Source organism: Piliocolobus tephrosceles, unplaced genomic scaffold (assembly GCF_002776525.5).
Source record: "Piliocolobus tephrosceles isolate RC106 unplaced genomic scaffold, ASM277652v3 unscaffolded_110, whole genome shotgun sequence".
NCBI classification, from domain to species: domain Eukaryota; kingdom Metazoa; phylum Chordata; class Mammalia; order Primates; family Cercopithecidae; genus Piliocolobus; species Piliocolobus tephrosceles.
In genome coordinates, this window is record NW_022292088.1 from 653716 (window position 1) to 670938 (window position 17223).

Genomic DNA, 17223 nt, shown 5'->3' on the forward strand with positions numbered 1-17223 from the left:
GGGACTTCTCATGTTTGGGGATTTGGGTTTGAAGTATAAAAATCAGGCCGGGCGCAGTGGCTCAAGCCTGTAATCCCAGCACTTTGGGAGGCCGAGACGGGCGGATCACGAGGTCAGGAGATCGAGACCATCCTGGCTAACATGGTGAAACCCCGTCTCTACTAAAAAAAAAATACAAAAAACTAGCCGGGCGAGGTGGCGGGCGCCTGTAGTCCCAGCTACTCGGGAGGCTGAGGCAGGAGAATGGCGTAAACCCGGGAGGCGGAGCTTGCAGTGAGCTGAGATCCAGCCACTGCACTCCAGCCTGGGCGACAGAGCGAGACTCCGTCTCCAAAAAATAAAAAATAAAAATAAATAAAAATAAAAATCTGTGCCTAGGAAGATTCTCCAGTCAAAACCTTTGTCAGCCCAGGCAAATGTTTTAAAAGACGTAGGTGTTTAGTATATATGGGTCTCCAAACTTTTTTAGCCATATACTTTTATCAATAAATAGTTTTTAAGCTTGCACACCAAATAGAATATAAACACATACACATATTTTATATTCTATATGCAGTGCTTTACTAATACTGCAAATTATAAAACATAGCTTTAAAAAGGAGATTTAAAAATCAGTTAAAAATAGAAATAGATATTTAAATATCTTCCAATCCAATCTGCGTCCTTTTGGATGCACACTCTAATATGAAGACAGCTGTCTAGAGCAGCAGTATCCAGAAGAGTTTTACAGTAATAGAAATGTTCTGGTCGGGTAATCCCAGCACTTTGGGAGGCCAAGGCAGGCGGATCACGAGGTCAGGAGATCGAGACCATCCTGGCTAACACGGTGGAACCCCGTCTCTACTAAAAATACAAAAAATTAGCCAGGTGTGGTGGTGGGCGCCTGTAGTCCCAGCTACTCGGGAGGCTGAGGCAGGAGAATGGCGTGAACCCGGAAGGCAGAGCTTGCAGTGAGCCAAGATCACGCCATTGCACTCCAGCCTGGGCGACAGAACAAGACTCCGTCTCAAAAAAAAAAAAAGAAAGAAATGTTCTGTGTGTATTTACCATACAGAATGGCAGTCACTATTCTCATGTGGCTATTGAACACTGGAGATGTAGCTAGTGCAACTGAGGGCCTGAATTTTTAATTTTTATTTAATTTAAATGGAGTCATGTGTGGCTGGTGGCTACCATATTGGGCAGCATGTATCTAGTGTGGTGGTCCTCAAACTTCACTGTGCATTAAAGTCACCGAGAGAGAGTTAACAAAATCCAGATGCCCGGTTCTCACCCTCGATCTGGAATCAGTCTTCTGGGATTGAGCCTTAAAATAAGCAGGGTGGTTTTCTTCCATGTCTGAGCCATGACTCTTCACGTAAAATGAAGAGGTTGCTTTCTTTTTAGCTTGGTGATTTTCAGACTAAGTGCCAAAGATTCTGGGAGAAACGTAGGCCCGAGAGGGGAGAGAATGCCAAAGCTGGATAGTTGTGATTTTTCATTTTGAGTTTCTGTGTAAGCTTTCATTTGAGAAAAGGGTACCTGGAATTTTTTTTAAATTAGAAGCAGTTGCTTTAGTTTTAAGCTTTAAAATATTCTATGAGGGGGCCGGGCGCGGTGACTCATGCCTGTAATCCCAGCACTTTGGGAGGCCGAGGCGGGTGGATCACAAAGTCAAGAGATTGAGACGGTCCTGGCTAACACAGTGAAACCCCGTCTCTACCAAAAATACAAAAATTAGCTGGGCATGGTGGCGTGCACCTGTAATCCCAGCTACTCAGGAGGCTGAGGTGGGAGAGTCACTTGAACCTGGGAGGCGGAGGTTGCAGTGAGCCAAGATCGCGCCATTGCACTCCAGCCTGGCGACAGAGTGAGACGCCATCTCAAAAAAAAAAAAAAAAAAAATTATATGAGGGGCAACACTGAAGGCAAAGAAGGGTTTTTGTTTGTTTGTTTTTCGTTTTGAGTAGGAGTCTCCCTCTGTCACCCAGATCAGTCAAGTGAAATTTGGGGAAAAAGTGGAAATGAAGACTAAGAAGGAATACAAAAATGAAAAGTTACCAATGGGATGCACAGTAAGGAAAAGCTGGAAAGACCCGGGCGTGCGGCGCCCCTGTAGTCCCAGCTACTTGGGGAGCAGAGGTGGGAAGATCCCTTGAGAAGAAGGTCAAGGTTGCAGTGAGCTGACATCACGCCACTGCCCTCCAGCCTGTGTGACAGAGTGACACCCTGAAAAAAAAAAAAAAAAAAAAAAAAAATGCAGGGAGCAGGGAAGGAGAAAAAAAGGATTTAGGATAAAGATTTGATATATATTAATTGAAGTCCCTGAAGAAAGAAAAAGCAATGGAACAGAACACAAATGGAAAACTATAATTAGGTAAAAATTTCTTGGGGGAAAAAAGAAAAACTTGAATACATTTTGAAAGAGAACATTGTAAAAACCCAGAAGAGTCAACACCAAAGGATCTTCACATCCAGACAAACTGTCCGAGTACAAAATCCACCCAGACAGTTCAGAGCATGCTAATACTCAGGGAATATTTTTTCCCATGAGCCTTTCCTAAGAAATTTACCAGTGAGCCAGCTTCAGACAATCGTAAATGATTATAGAAGCCTTGGCATAAGGTCTGGGGGTGAGTGTTGCATATGTTTAATTGTACAGATGGGGGAATGAGAGACAAAATTGGATGCTCTAATGATGTAGAATTATTACAACTAACAAAAAATAGGAGAAAAAGGGCAAGTGGGTAGAAAGGTAAATAAACTCACTGATTACATCAGTGGTTTTAGCCAGAATTAAAAAGGTATCAAGCAGAAACCCGCATCCAGGAACAAAGCCCTTTGCTCCTCGCTCAGAATGAATGGAGACCAGAGATCAGATGTTTATGTCCAAGAAAGCAGGATTTCGTTCAGTGCTTCTCCCAGATTGTTAGGGTGCTGACTGAGGATGAGATGGGGCACCCAGAGACAGGAGATGCTATCACCCAGCTTAAGGAGGTCCTGTAGTACAATGCCATTGGAGGCAAGTAACACTGGGCTTTGACAGTGCTAGTAGTATTCCGGGAGCTGGTGGAGCTGAGGAAACAGGATGCTGAGAGTCTCAGCGGGCCCTGACTGTGGGCTGGTGTGTGGAACTGCTGCAAGCTTTCTTCCTGGTGGCAGATGACATCACGGCTTCATCCCTCACCGCTGGGGACAGATCTGCTGGTTACAGAAGCCCGGCGTGGGTTTGGATGCCATCAGTGATGCTATGCTTCTGGAAGGGAAGCATGTATCTACCGCCTGCTGAAGCTCTGTTGCCGGGAGCAGCCCTATTACCTGAACCTGATCCAGCTCTTCTTGCAGTGTTTCTATCAGACTGAGATTGGACAGACCCTGGACCTCATCACAGCCCCCCATGGCAATGCAGATCTTGGCAGATTCACTAAAAAGAGGTACAAATCTAGCATCAAGTACAAGGCAGCTTTCTACTCCTTCTACCTTCCTGTAGCTGCAGCCATGTACATGGCAGGCACTGATGGTGAGAAGGAGCACACCAATGCCAAGAAGATCCTGCTGGAGATGGGAGAGGGAGAGTTCTTTCAGATTCAGGATGATTACTTTGACCTCTTTTGGGGACCCCAGTGTGACCGGCAAAGTTGGCACTGACAAACAGGACAACAAATGCAGCCAGCTGGTGGTTCAGTGTCTGCAACGGGCCACTCCAGAACGGTACCAGATCCTGAAGGAGAATTACGGGCAGAAGGAGGCCAAGAAGGTGGCCCTGGTGAAGACTGTATGAGGAGCTGGATCTGCTGGCCGTGTTCTTGCAATAATAGGAAGACAGTTACAGCCACATTATGAGTCTCACTGAACAGTACGCAGTGCCCCTGCCCCCAGTCATCTTTCTAGGGCTGACGTGCAACATCTACAAGCGGAAAAGTGACCTAGAGACTGCAAGGCTGGGGAGAGGAGGCCCTCAATAAATTATTGTGTAACCTTAAAAAAATAAAAATTAAAAATAAATAAATAAATAAGGTATCACTTGAAGGTGACAAATCAAGAAATAAAAACAAGTGGCCTGGCACGGTGGCTCACGCCTGTAATCCCAGCACTTTGGGAGGCCAAGGTGGGTCAGGAGATAGAGACCATCCTGGCTAACACGGTGGAACCCCATCTCTACTAAAAATACAAAAAGTTAGCCGGGCGTGGTGGCGGGCGGCTGTAGTCCCAGCTACTTGGGAGGCTGAGGCAGGAGAATGCGTGAACCCAAGAGGCAGAGCTTGCAGTGAGCCGAGATCGCACCACTGCACTCCAGCCTGGGTGACAGAGCGAGACTCCGTCTCAAAAAAAAAAACCAAAAAACAAAAAAACAAGTACACACATTGACACTAGGACAAAGCTAGTGGCTAAATGGTGAGAGAGAAGGAGCAGGGTAAGAAGCAATTTCAAAATTGGTCATGTATTAAGAAACCAACAGGCCGGGCGCGGTGGCTCAAGCCTGTAATCCCAGCACTTTGGGAGGCCGAGACGGGCGGATCACGAGGTCAGGAGATCGAGACCATCCTGGCTAACACGGTGAAACCCCGTCTCTACTAAAAATACAAAAAACTAGCCGGGCGAGGTGGCGGGCGCCTGTAGTCCCAGCTACTCCGGAGGCTGAGGCAGGAGAATGGCGTAAACCCAGGAGGCGGAGCTTGCAGTGAGCTGAGATCTGGCCACTGCACTCCAGCTCGGGCGACAGAGCAAGACTCCGTCTCAAAAAAAAAAAAAAAAAAAAAAAAAAAAGAAACCAACAGTATTTAAGGAAAGAGAATATTACATAAAGATGTTAGTGTAAAATTTACTGCTAGAAGTACACCACCAAAGAGGAGGAAAAATCAAATAGACTACATAGTGAAGCAGTGTGGTTCCCACCCTGTGCCCCGAGCTGTAGCCAGGATAGGCAGATAAATAATTATTTTACTTGTTTTTAATCAATCTTTCTTAAATGTATGTATAGTTCACATTTATTTCAGTGTTTATTATTAGAAGAGTTTTCATCTTTATTTAGAAGTTTGGGCCAGGCGTGGTGGCTCACACCTGTAATCCCAGCACTTTGGGAGGCCGAGGTGGGCAGATGACCTGAGGTCAGGAGTTTGAGACCAGCCTGACCAACATGGAGAAACCCTGTCTCTACTAAAAATACAAATTGGCTGGGTGTGGTGGCGCATGCCTTAATCCCACCTACTCAAGTGGCTGAGGCAGAAGAATCGCTTGAACCCGGGAGGCGGAGGTTACAGTGAGCCGAGATCATGCCATTGCACTCCAGCCTGGGCAACAAGAGCGAAACTCCGTCTCAAAAAAAAAAAAAAAGAAGTTTGGTGATGTTTTTGTGATGCGAAGTATGCCATACGAACTTAACTCTTGTTTATAATAATTCGCCTATGGTAAAACTGGCTTCGTTATATATCATTTTGCTTAAAGTCATAGTTCCCAAGGGTTAATGATGTTAAATGAAGACTTACTGTACTGCTTCACACCTACCAGAAAGGCTATAATCAAAAAGATGGGGAATAACGTGTTGGCAAGAATGTGGAGAAAATGAAACCCTCATACATCGCTGGTGAGGATATACAATGGTACAGCTGCTTTAAAAAACAGATGGGCAGTTCCTGATAATATCCATTACCAGATGACTTAGCAATTCTCCTCCCCGGTGTATACACAAGAGAATTTGTAACATCTTCACACACACACACAAAAACTTATACACAAATGTGCATAGCAGCATTATTCATAATAGCCCAAACAGGAAACTACCCAATTGTCCATCAACCAATGAATGGATAAATACAATATCTATCCATACAATGGAATATTATGCACCCACAAAGAGGAATGACATTCTGATGCGTGCCATAGCATGGGTAAATCTTGTAAACATTATGCTCAGTGAAAGAGGCCAGTCACAAAAGACCATATATTGTATGATTCCCTTTATATCCAATGTCCAGAATTAGACAAATCCATAGAGACAAACAGTAGATTAGTGGTTGTCAGGGGTTGGGAAGACAGGGGAGTGAGGGATGACTGCTAATGGGTATGGGGTTTCTTACTGGGTTGATGAAAATATTCTGGATTAGACTGTTTCTGATTCAATGCGTCCTGGAGCATGGCACCCACCTTCAAAGCTGACACTTGAACTGTGCCTTCAGCAGGCCATTCCAACATTGTATTAGCTCAGCTGCTCCTGAGTGGTGCAATATGCAGTACAACCAGGGTAGCCCATAGTCACTGGCCCACTGCAGCACTTTCTTACTGTGAAGTGGGTTCCCTGGTTACATGCTGTGCTGAGTGGAATTCCATGTTGTAGAACAGGTACTTGACAAGCCCCCAGATACTGGTGCTGCCTGAAGCTCTGTGGGCAGGAAAGGCAAACCCGTACGCTGAATAGGTATCTGTTCATATGCGAATGAACCACTGACTCTTCTAGGATAGAAACATCCCGGCCAGGCACAGTGGCTCATGTCTGTAATCCAAGCACTTTGGGAGGCCAAGGCAGGAGGATTGCTTGAGCTCAGGAGTTTGAGACCACCTTGGGCAACATAGTGAGACCTTGTCTCTACTAAAAATAAAAAAAATAATTAGCCAAGTATGGTAGTACACACCTGTAGTTCCAGCTATTCAGGAGGCTGAGGCAGGAGGATTGCTTGAGCCTGGGAGATTGAGTCTGCAATGAGCTGTGATTGTGCCTCTGTACTCCAGCCTGGGTGGCAGAAGGAGACTGTCTCAAAAAAAAAGTAGTCAAGTTGCTGCAAAATAGCTGGTTGATCTTGAAAAACAGTGCACAGGCTGGGTGAGGTGGCTCACACCTATAATCCCAGCCCTGTGGGAGGCCGAGGTGGCCAGATCACCTGAGGTCAGGAGTTTGAGACCAACCTGACCAACATGGTGAAACCCCGTCTCTGCTAAAAATACAAAAATTAGCCAGGCATGGTGGCATGTGCCTGTAATCCCAGCTACTTGGGAGGCTGAGACAGGAAAATCACTTGAACCCAGGAAGCAGAGGTTGCAGTGAGCCGAGATCATGCCACTGCACTCCAGCCTGGGTGAAAGAGTGAGACTCCATCTCAAAAAAAAAAAAAAAAAGAAAAGAAAAACAAAAATAATGCCACATCCACAGAGCACTGGTCTCTGTTGCCGACAGGATGGACATTCCAAGGTGGCAGTCTTGCTGCATGGAGGTCCGTGCCACTGGGCCTATGCTTAACCCCCGTCTGTCCAGTTGTGTACCCATTGTGCCAGTTTCCAAAGGGTGCTAAAACATTAGTTTGAGCAGTATTTTGACACTTGATTGTTTTTGTCCCTCTTCTGTAATGGATGCTTTCTGGTGGCTGTTAACATGTAACGCAGAAATCTTCAGTGAGCACTATGTGCACTCACTTAGCCCATCTACAGTAACATACAGGATCTACTCTTTGTGTTCAGGTTTTTCATCTTTGAGATTCATCCATGTTGTATGTTCCAGTAGGGCTTTCTTCTTATTGCTAGTTAGTATCTAGTTGTGTGAGTACGTAATTTACTCACTCTCCTATTAATAGACATCTGGGTTGTTTCTAAAGTTGCCATTTGGAATAAAGCTGTTATGAGCTTTTTTTTTTTTTTTGAGACAGGGTCTCACTTTGTTGCCCAGGCTGAAGTGCAGTGACGTGATCTCAATGACCTGCAGCTTCAACCTCCTGGGCTCAAGAGATCCTCCCACCTCAGTCCCCCAATTAGCTGGAACTACAGGCGTGTGCCACCATGCCCAGCTACTTTTTTTGTATTTTTTGTAGATCAAGGTTTCACCATGTTGCCCAGGCTGGTCTCGAACTCCTGAGCTCAAGCAATTCACCCGCCTCGGCCTCCCAAAGTACTAGGATTACATGCATGAGCCACCACGCCTGGCCAAAGTATGGACTACAGTGACTTCCTTCCAAAGAATACAATATGAAATGAAGAAAAAAGGGTAACTTTACAGTGAAGAAACCTGATAAACATTACCTCAACCAGGTGAGCAAGGTAAATATCAGTAGTGATAGAATCATGTTGATGGTATGTAACCTTGATACAATGAAATGGTACTTTATGTGGTTTTCCTCCCTAAAACCCGTAACTCCAGTCTAATAATAAGAAAAACATCACATTCCAATAGAGAGACAAGCTACAACATACTTAACAGTATTCCTCAAAGCTGTCCAAGTCACAGACGTGAGGTGGTGCCCTGGATGAGTTCCTAGAACAGAAAAAGGACACTAGGTAAAAACTAAGGATATTTGGACAAACTGTGGACTTTAGTTAATAATAATTATCCATTTTATTATTTTTATTTTATTTATTTATTTTATTTTTATTTTTATTTTTATTTTTTTTTTTGAGGCAGGATCTCACTCTGTCACCCAGACTGGAGTGCAGTGGCATGATCTTAGCCCACTGCAACCTCCACCTCCTGGGTTCCAGTGATTCTCCTGCCTCAGCCTCCTAAGTAGCTGGGACTACAGGCACTCACCATCATGCCTGGCTAATTTTTGTATTTTTTAGTAGAGATGGGGTTTCACTATGTTGCCCAGGCTTGTCTCGAACTCCTAACCTCAAGTGATCTGCCCGCATCGGCCTCCCAAAGTGCTGGGATTGCAGGCGTGAGCCACTGCACCCGGCCTTGTTATTATTATTTTTTTAGAGACAGGGTTTTGCTAGGTCACCCGGGCTGGAGTACAGTGGTGAGATCATAGCCCCCTGTAACGCTGAACTCTGCGCTCAAGAGATCCTCCCTCCTCAGCCTCCTGAGTAGTTGGGAATATAGGTATACACCATCATGCCTGACTAGTTTTAAAATTTTTTGTAGCAATGGCATCTCACTATTTTTCCCAGGCTGGTCTTGAACTCCTGGGCTCAAGCAACCCTCCTGCCTCACAATATACTCTTTTTATACTTTTTGAATGTTTCAATGCTGTTTGAATTTTGCATACAGCAAGAAATAAAGATTCTTCTGAGAAGGGGACCCTCTCTATACCAGGGTGAGAAAACAGTCCTTATCACCATAGACGGAACTGGAGGCAATACACATGTAAAACTCATAAAATTTGTATACTTTTCTCTGGTTAATCTGCATGACGTCAATGTAGTTTTTACATCCAGCTGAAGAGCGCACTAAGAGCTAAAAGAGAGGTTGGAGGTTATCTCTGCCTCCCTACAATATATAAGAAACCAGTAATAAAAGTCAGGGAACATCCATGGGAGACATGGATGGAAAGGAGACTTACTCTTCACTGTATATATAAATATAAATATAAATATATATATATATATATATATTTTTTTTTTTTTTCAAGACAGGGTCTCACTCTGTTGCCCAGGCTGGAGAGCAGTGACATGATCACATCTCACTGCAGCCTCGACCTCCTAGGCTCAAGCAATCCTCCCACCTCAGCCTCCAGAGAATCTAGGACCATGTCCAGTTCATTTTATTTTAATTTTAATTTTTGTAGAGACAGGTTCTTACTATGTTGCCCAGGCTGGTCTCAAACTCTTGGGCCAAGCAGTCCTCCTGCCTCACAATATACTTTTTTTTAATACCTTTTGACCTTTTGAATGTTGCACTATATGAATATATTTTCTATTAAACAAACAAATAAATAAAATCAGATAAAAAAGAAGATGGTCTACCAAATCCTCCTCCTGACATTTGTAGTTGGAGTGGACTAGAATTTTTCCTGTCAGGAAAGACTAGGCAAGGGGTAGCTGAGAATAACCCAAACTGTTCTGAGATCCTTCCAGGAGGAGCCTCTGGGTAAAAGTAAACACAGCGAAGCAAGAGGCAAGGAAAGAGAATCTGGGAGCTCAGCAGGAATACTTTTCACACAGGTCAGACTGTCCTATCCAATGGCCTGTCCTCAATCCTGTCCTTCCATCTTCCTTTTAAATGTTGGCTTTTCTCCAGGTTCCAGTCTTGCCCTCTTGCCTTCTTACTTCCTAGGTACTTCCTTGTGGATTTCATCCATCAAAGTCATTGATTCTAATTAGAGCTGGGATCAAATGAGAGAGAAATACTGAAGCTATTTTGAACAGCAGCTACTATTGTTTTGAAAGTCAGTTTTATGGTCTATGAGGGATTAACGCTTAGGTGAGTTAATACGGTTTAAAAATAGGGAAATCCCTATGTTTACTCTTTATTTATTTGAGACAAGTCTCACTCTGTCTCCCAGACTGAAGTGCAGTGAAGCAATCTCGACTCACTGCAACCTCCGCTTCCCAGGCTCAAGCGATCCTCCCACCTCAGCCTCCCAACTAGCTGGGACTACAGGAGTGCACCACCATACCTAGTTAATTTTTGTATTTTTTTGTAGACCTGGGGTTTTGCCATATTGCCCAAGCTGGTCTCAAACTCCTAAGCTCAATTGATCAGTCTGTCTCAGCCTCCCAAAGTTCTGGGATTGCAGGCATGAGCCACCGCCCCCAGCCTAGTTTTTTACTTTTATTTTCTCCTAATTATTATCCGTGCATGACTCTAGGCGAGGTGGCATGTAAAAGTTAATAAATTTGCTCCTGCAGAGTGGGATTTATAATTTGCAAAAGACCAACACAATTAGTGTCCAGTGTACGAAATGGCACAAGGTCAAACCAACAATTAAAGGAGCATCAAAATAAGCCTGTATTAGTCCCTTCTCACACTGCTCTGAAGAAATATCCGAGACTGGGTACTTTACAAAGGAAAGAGGTTTAATTGACTCACAGTTCCACATTGCGGGGAAAGCCTCAGGAAACTTACAATCATGGCAAAAGGCAAAGGAGAAGCAGGAGGCACCGTCTTCACAAGACAGGAGGACAGAGTGAGTGTAAACAGGGGAAATGCCAGATGCTTATAAAACCACCGGATCCCATGAGAACTCACTATCAAGAGAGCAGCATGGGGGCGGGGGGATCACCGTATCAAAGCCTGATTTGAAGTTTTCAAATGTTTTGTTGTAATTCTTAGCAAAGATAACACAAACCATAGGAGTTTTACAGCCATTTATTGAAGAAATCCCTGAGTTCTAACATAGAAATAAATAATTAATGCAGAAACGACAAAAGCAAGGATATATAAATGAATAATATTATGAATGCAAATTAAAAGATGCAAGAAAATGTAAGAGTTGAACTCGAGCTTTACTTCTTGTAGGAAGTGTTGTTTTTTAACGCTCCCTGTGGCAGGCACACAGCAACGTCCACTTGCCTCCACAGGATGTCCATGTTCTACCCTGAAACCTGTGACATGTTTACCTTACGTGGCAAAAGGGACTTTATAGGGGTGATTATGTGTGCAAATCTTGAGATGGAGAGTTTCCTGGATTATCCAGGTGAGCCCAAATTAATCACATGGATTCTTTTTTTTTTTTTTTCCTGAGAAGGAGTCTTGCTCTGTCACCCAGGCTGGAGGGCAGTGGCGCGATCTCTGCTCACCGCAAGCTCCACATTCCAGGTTCAAACGATTCTCCTGCCTCAGCCTCCTGAGTAGCTGGGACTACAGGCACGCGCCATCAGTCCCGGCTGATTTTTGTCTTTTTAGTAGAGACGGTGTTTCACCATGTTGGTCAGGCTGGTCTCAAACTCCTGACCTTGTGATCTGCCTGCCTCAGCCTCCCAAAGTGCTGGGATTATAGGCGTGAGCCACCACGCCCGGCTAATCACATGGATTCTTAAAAGGAGAAGAGGCTTGCAGAAGCCTGGGTCAGAGAGACATACCATGAGGACTTGGCCCACTGTTGCTGCTGACTTTGAAGACGGAGGAAGTGGGCCAAAAGCCAGGGCATACGGGCAGCCTCTAGAAGCTGGAAAAGGCAAGGGATCAAATTCTCTCCTTGCGCCTCTACAAAGGAAGGCAGCCCTACCAACTCCTTCATTTAAGCCCAGTGAGACCCATGTTGGACTTCTGAGCGACAAGGCTGTAAGATAAAAACGTCGTGTTGTTTAAGCCACTAGGTTGGTGTTCATTTGTTACATCAGCACAGAAAGCTGGTGTGCACTGCCCCCAGCCCTGGGTAGAACTGAACACTCTGTGCATTTGCTGCCCTGCTGGATCCTAAGCAGATGTTGATCAGAGGACCTATTTCCAAGATGGCTCCCTAACATGGGTGTGAAATATTTTTTTCCAATATTTTATTATGAATGTTTTCTTTTCTCTTCTTTTTTTATAGACAAGGTCTTACTCTGTTGCCTAGGCTCGAGTGCAGTGGTGCAATCACAGCTCATTGTAACCTTGAACTCCTGGGCTTAAGTGATCCTCCCACCTCAGCCTCCCAGGTAGCTAGGACCACAGGCATGCAACACTATGAAGGGCTAATTCTTTATTATTTTTAAATTTTTGGTAGACATGGGGTCTTACTGTGTTGCCCGGGCTGGTCTTGAACTCCTGGCCTCAAGTAATCTTCCCATTATAGCCTCCCAAAGTGCTGAGATTACAGCCATAAGCCACCAAAACTGGTCTATTATGAATATTTTTAAACATACAGCAAAGTTGAAAGAACTTTATAGCGACCATCCATATACCACCACCAAGATTCTACCAGTAGTAATTTGCTATACTTGCTTTATCATGTATCTATCCACCTATCCATCCCTCTATTCATTCATCAATCCCTCTTATTTTTTGGAGAAAATTAAAAGTCAATTGCAGTAATTAATACATATCCCCCCAATGTATTTTGCATGCATATAATTAACTAGACCTCAATATTTTTTGCAGGTTTTTTCTTCTCTTTTTCTTTTTCTTTTTTTTTTTTTTTGAGTCAGAGTCTCACTCTGTCACATAGGCTGGAGTGCAGTGGTGCAATCTCACCTCACTGCAGCCCCAACCATCTGGGCACAAACAGTCCTCTCACCTCGGCCTCCCAAGTGGCTGGGACTACAGGCGCATGCCACTATACCCAGCTCATTTATTTTTATTTTTGTAGAGAAGGGATCTCACTATATTGCCAAGACTGGTCTTGAACTCTTGGGCCCAAGCAATGCTCCTGCCTTGACCACCTAAAGTGCTGGGAAAGGCATGCAGGCCACCGTGCCTGGGCAGTCTTTTCTTTTGATATAAAATTTACATTCAATGAAATGCACAAATCTTAAGTGTACATTCACAGAGTTTTGACAAATGCATGCACTTACAGAACATTATCATTACTTTCTATACCTTACCAGCTAATCCCAGCCCCTGTCTCCTCAGAGGCAACCATTGTTCTCATTTTTTTCTACCATAGATTAGCGTGTTTCGTGCTAGAGTTTTACATAACTGGAATAATCCAGTATGTTTCTTTTCCATAAGACTTCTTCATATAAATAGAATCATATAATATGATGCTTTGGCAAGGTTTATTTCATTCAGCATATTGTTTTTGAGATGCATCCGTGTAGTTTTGTGTATTAGGTTATCTTTAGTGTTGAGTGATATTCCACTTATGAACATAGTACAGTAGTTTGTAGTCTATTCTCCTTCGGACCTGAGCTGTTTCCTATTTTGGGATATTATAAATAAAACTACTTTGAACATTCTTGAGTTAGTCTTATGTTTAGTCTGAATGAAATTTCCAGATCTTTTTTTCAACATGGATGTACCATTTACATTCCCACCAACAATGTATGAGAGCTCTGGTTGCTCCACATCCTCACAAACATTGGATGCTGTTAGTCTTTCTAATTTTAGCCATATAGTAGGTATGTTATATTTTTTGCCCATTTTTCCATTGTTTTAAATTCTTTTTTCCCTGGATTTTTAAGCTTTTTAAAATATATCCAAGATACTAGCTCTTTATCTGTGAAATATATTTTAAATATTTTATCTCACTGATTTTGACTTTATAGTTTCAATTCCATAAAAAGTTCTTTTAATGTTTTGTGATTAAATTTTTCAATCTTTTCAAAAATTACGTCTGGATGTTGAATGATAATTAGGAAGCCTCTTCTCACACCCAGGTTCAGAGGAATTCATCCATGTTTTCTTCTAGTACTTGTATGATTTCAGTTTTTACATTTAGATCTCTGATCCATTTGGAGTTTATTCCTGTTTGTGGTTCAATTTTATTATTATTTTTAACCATCTAATCTGGTTCTCTGGACACTGTTTCTAAGAGGGTCCATCTTTGTCCCAACTATCTGAGATGTCACCTTTAACATATGTAAAATGTACTTGAGTTTATTCTTAACTTCCTATTACATTCAACTAGAATTCAAAGTTTAAAATTTTTATTTTTTCCAGTTGTTTTTATTTTCCCAGCAACACATTTTTTGAAAATCTGTGTGAGCAAAAAATGAAGTTTCAGTTTACTAAGAAAAGAGGAGACGAGGCGAGGTGGCTCACACCTGTAATCCCAGCACTTTAGGAGGCCGAGGCGGGTGGATCACCTGAGGTCAGGAGTTTGAGACCAGCCTGGCCAACATGGTGAAACCCCATGTCTACTAAAAATACTAAAAAATTAGCTGGGCATGGTGGTGGGCACCTATAATCCCAGCTACTGCCTCCTACTGAGGCAGGAGAATTGCTTGAACCCAGGAGGTAGAGGTTGCAGTGAGCCAAGGAGGTTGCACTCCAGCCTGTACGACAAGAGAGAAACTCCGTCTGAAAAAAAGAAAGAAAGAAAAAAGAAAAGAGGAATAAGGATACTGTCCTTTTGCAAGGCTAGAGCTCATCTCCAGCTGGATCTGGATATTCCCCCACAGACTTGCAACCCTGACTTGTTTAGAGCAAGCTTTACATGCGAGCACAGTGAGATGCTGTGCTAAGAATAATCAGGGATTCTATTTGAACGCCGTGTATCAGACAGACTGACCCAGGAACACAGAAAGCCAGGTTTCTAGTTCTACTTTCTACACTGCTGTTACCACTTCTAAGGTAAATTTTCTGGAACTGTTCTCTCTTCTGAATTCTCCACACTGAAGGATTTTCTTTGTTGTTTTAACAATCACCCTTGTTGTGTTTCTGGGTAAGAGTCAAAGAAAATAAAAAAGCAACTTGCTGGGTGCAGTGGTTCAAACCTGAAATCCTAGTGCTTTGGGAGGTTAAGGTGAGAAGATACCATGAAGCCAGCGGTTCAAGACCAGACTGGGCAACAGAGTGCTAGCCCTGGCCCTACAAAATAATAATAAAAAAAAAGACAAGCTGGTACACTGCTGGAGTTCTAGCTACTGAGGAGGCTGAGGTAGGAGAATTGCTTGAGCTCTGGTGTTCGAGGTTACAGAGAGCTATACTGGCACCCTTACACTCCAGCCTGGGCAACAGAGTGATACTATTTATTTTCTTTGAAAGCATCTTAATACAGAAAAATGCAGAAAAAGGCAAACCCGGAGGTGTTGATAGCACTTGTTTGAAAGTTAAAACAGGCTGGGCGTGGTGGCTCAAGCCTGTAATCCCAGCACTTTGGGAGGCCGAGACGGGTGGATCACGAGGTCAGGAGATCGAGACCATCCTGGCTAACATGGTGAAACCCTGTCTCTACTAAAAAATACAAAAAACTAGCCGGGCGAGGTGGCGGGCGTCTGTAGTCCCAGCTACTCGGGAGGCTGAGGCAGGAGAATGGCATGAACCCGGGAGGCGGAGCTTGCAGTGAGCTGAGATCCAGCCACTGCACTCCAACCCTGGCAACAGAGCGAGACTCCGTCTCAAAAAAAAAAAAAAAAAAAGTTAAAACAATGTGTTACATCACTTGTATTTTTGTACTTATTAGTATTTAACTTTTTGCATTAATTGTTTTAAAATACCTACTGAGTGTACTTAATATTTACAAAGTGAAGAAGGTATGGGGAATACATGGTATAAGAAATTATCCCTCTACATTCTATAAAAATAAGACATACAAAAACTATAATTCAAAATAGCATATATATGAACCATATCTTATATGTTTTTAATCCTTCATAGGATATCCTATGGTAACTGATGTAGGTACTCAATACATTTCTGGAAATTTTTATCTGCCATCTACAAATATATTTTATTTTGTAGAACATACAATTCCCAAAATGACACCACCAGAAAAATATTTCAAGATCATCTTTGGCCAGGCGCAGTGCCTCGTGCCTGTAATCCTAACACTTTGGGAGGCCGAGGTGGGTGAATCACCTGAGGTCAGGAGTTCGAGACCAGCCTGGCCAACGTGGCGGAAACCCGTCTCTACTAAAAATACGAAAATTAGCCTGGCGTGGTGGTGCTCGTCTATAATCCCAGCTACTCAGGAGGAGTCAGGAGAATCACTTGAACACAGGAAGCAGAGGTTGCAGTGAGCCAAGATCATGCCACTGCACTCCAGCCTGGGTGACAGAGTGAGACTCCGTCTCAAAAAAAAAAAAAGATTATCTTTATCATGAGCATAATCAGGTCTTTAAAGATGATTAAAATCCTTAGCCACTGGCTAGTCGGCTTTGATTAATGTCAAAAATACAAAACCAGTTTTGCTTCAATACATCTTGCAATGGAACACTATTATCACTAGGGTGCGCTATTAGCATTGCTAGTCAGTTAATGATCCTGCCAGAAGAGCCTGAAAATCACAGAAAGCTGTCCAGGGTTAGGAGTGGAGTGGCTGGTTCCTGAACTAGACTAAAAGTCACTGAACTTTTTCCAGACTGTAACAGGCACAATCATAACATCACCCCACTACTTTCTAATTTTAAATCTGTGAGTATACAACAATAATATATTAATGGGGCCGGGAACGGTAGCTCACACCTGTAATCCCAGCACTTTGGGAGGCCGAGGGCAGCGGATCACCTGAGGTCTGGAGTTCGAGACCAGCCTGGTTAACATGGTGAAACCCCCGTCTCTACTAAAAATACAAAAAAATTAGCTGGGCGTGGTGGCGGGCGTCTGCAATCCCAGCTACTAGGGAGGCTGAGGCTGGAGAATCACTTGAATCCGGGAGGCAGAGGTTGCAGTGAGCTGAGATTGCGCCATTGCACTCCAGCTTGGCTAACGAGAGCAAAACTCTGTCTCCGGAAAAAAAAAAAAAAAAAGAAATCCTTGCAACAAAACTACGGCAAATATATATAGCTATAATTCACTCTTCTAATAAGACTTTCAAAAAGTTAACGGTTAATGATATAATTATTCTGTGTTTCGTAAAAGGCCTAAATGGGAAGCAGATCAAGAAATAACTACAATTAGAATTACGTTGTAAATGTAAACTCTTTTAGTTTCTTTTCTCACTTTACTAGGTCCAATCAATGTCAATCTTCTCTGATATTATGGTCTATTTTAGTCATTATCATTAAACACAATTGATA

The 17223-nt window shown here is 43.2% G+C and overlaps 1 pseudogene; it reads left to right on the forward strand.

Annotated features, from left to right (window-relative positions):
* Window positions 1–2229: 2229 nt before the first annotated feature.
* On the forward strand, window positions 2230–4034 carry LOC111529179 (annotated as a pseudogene).
* Window positions 4035–17223: the final 13189 nt, after the last annotated feature.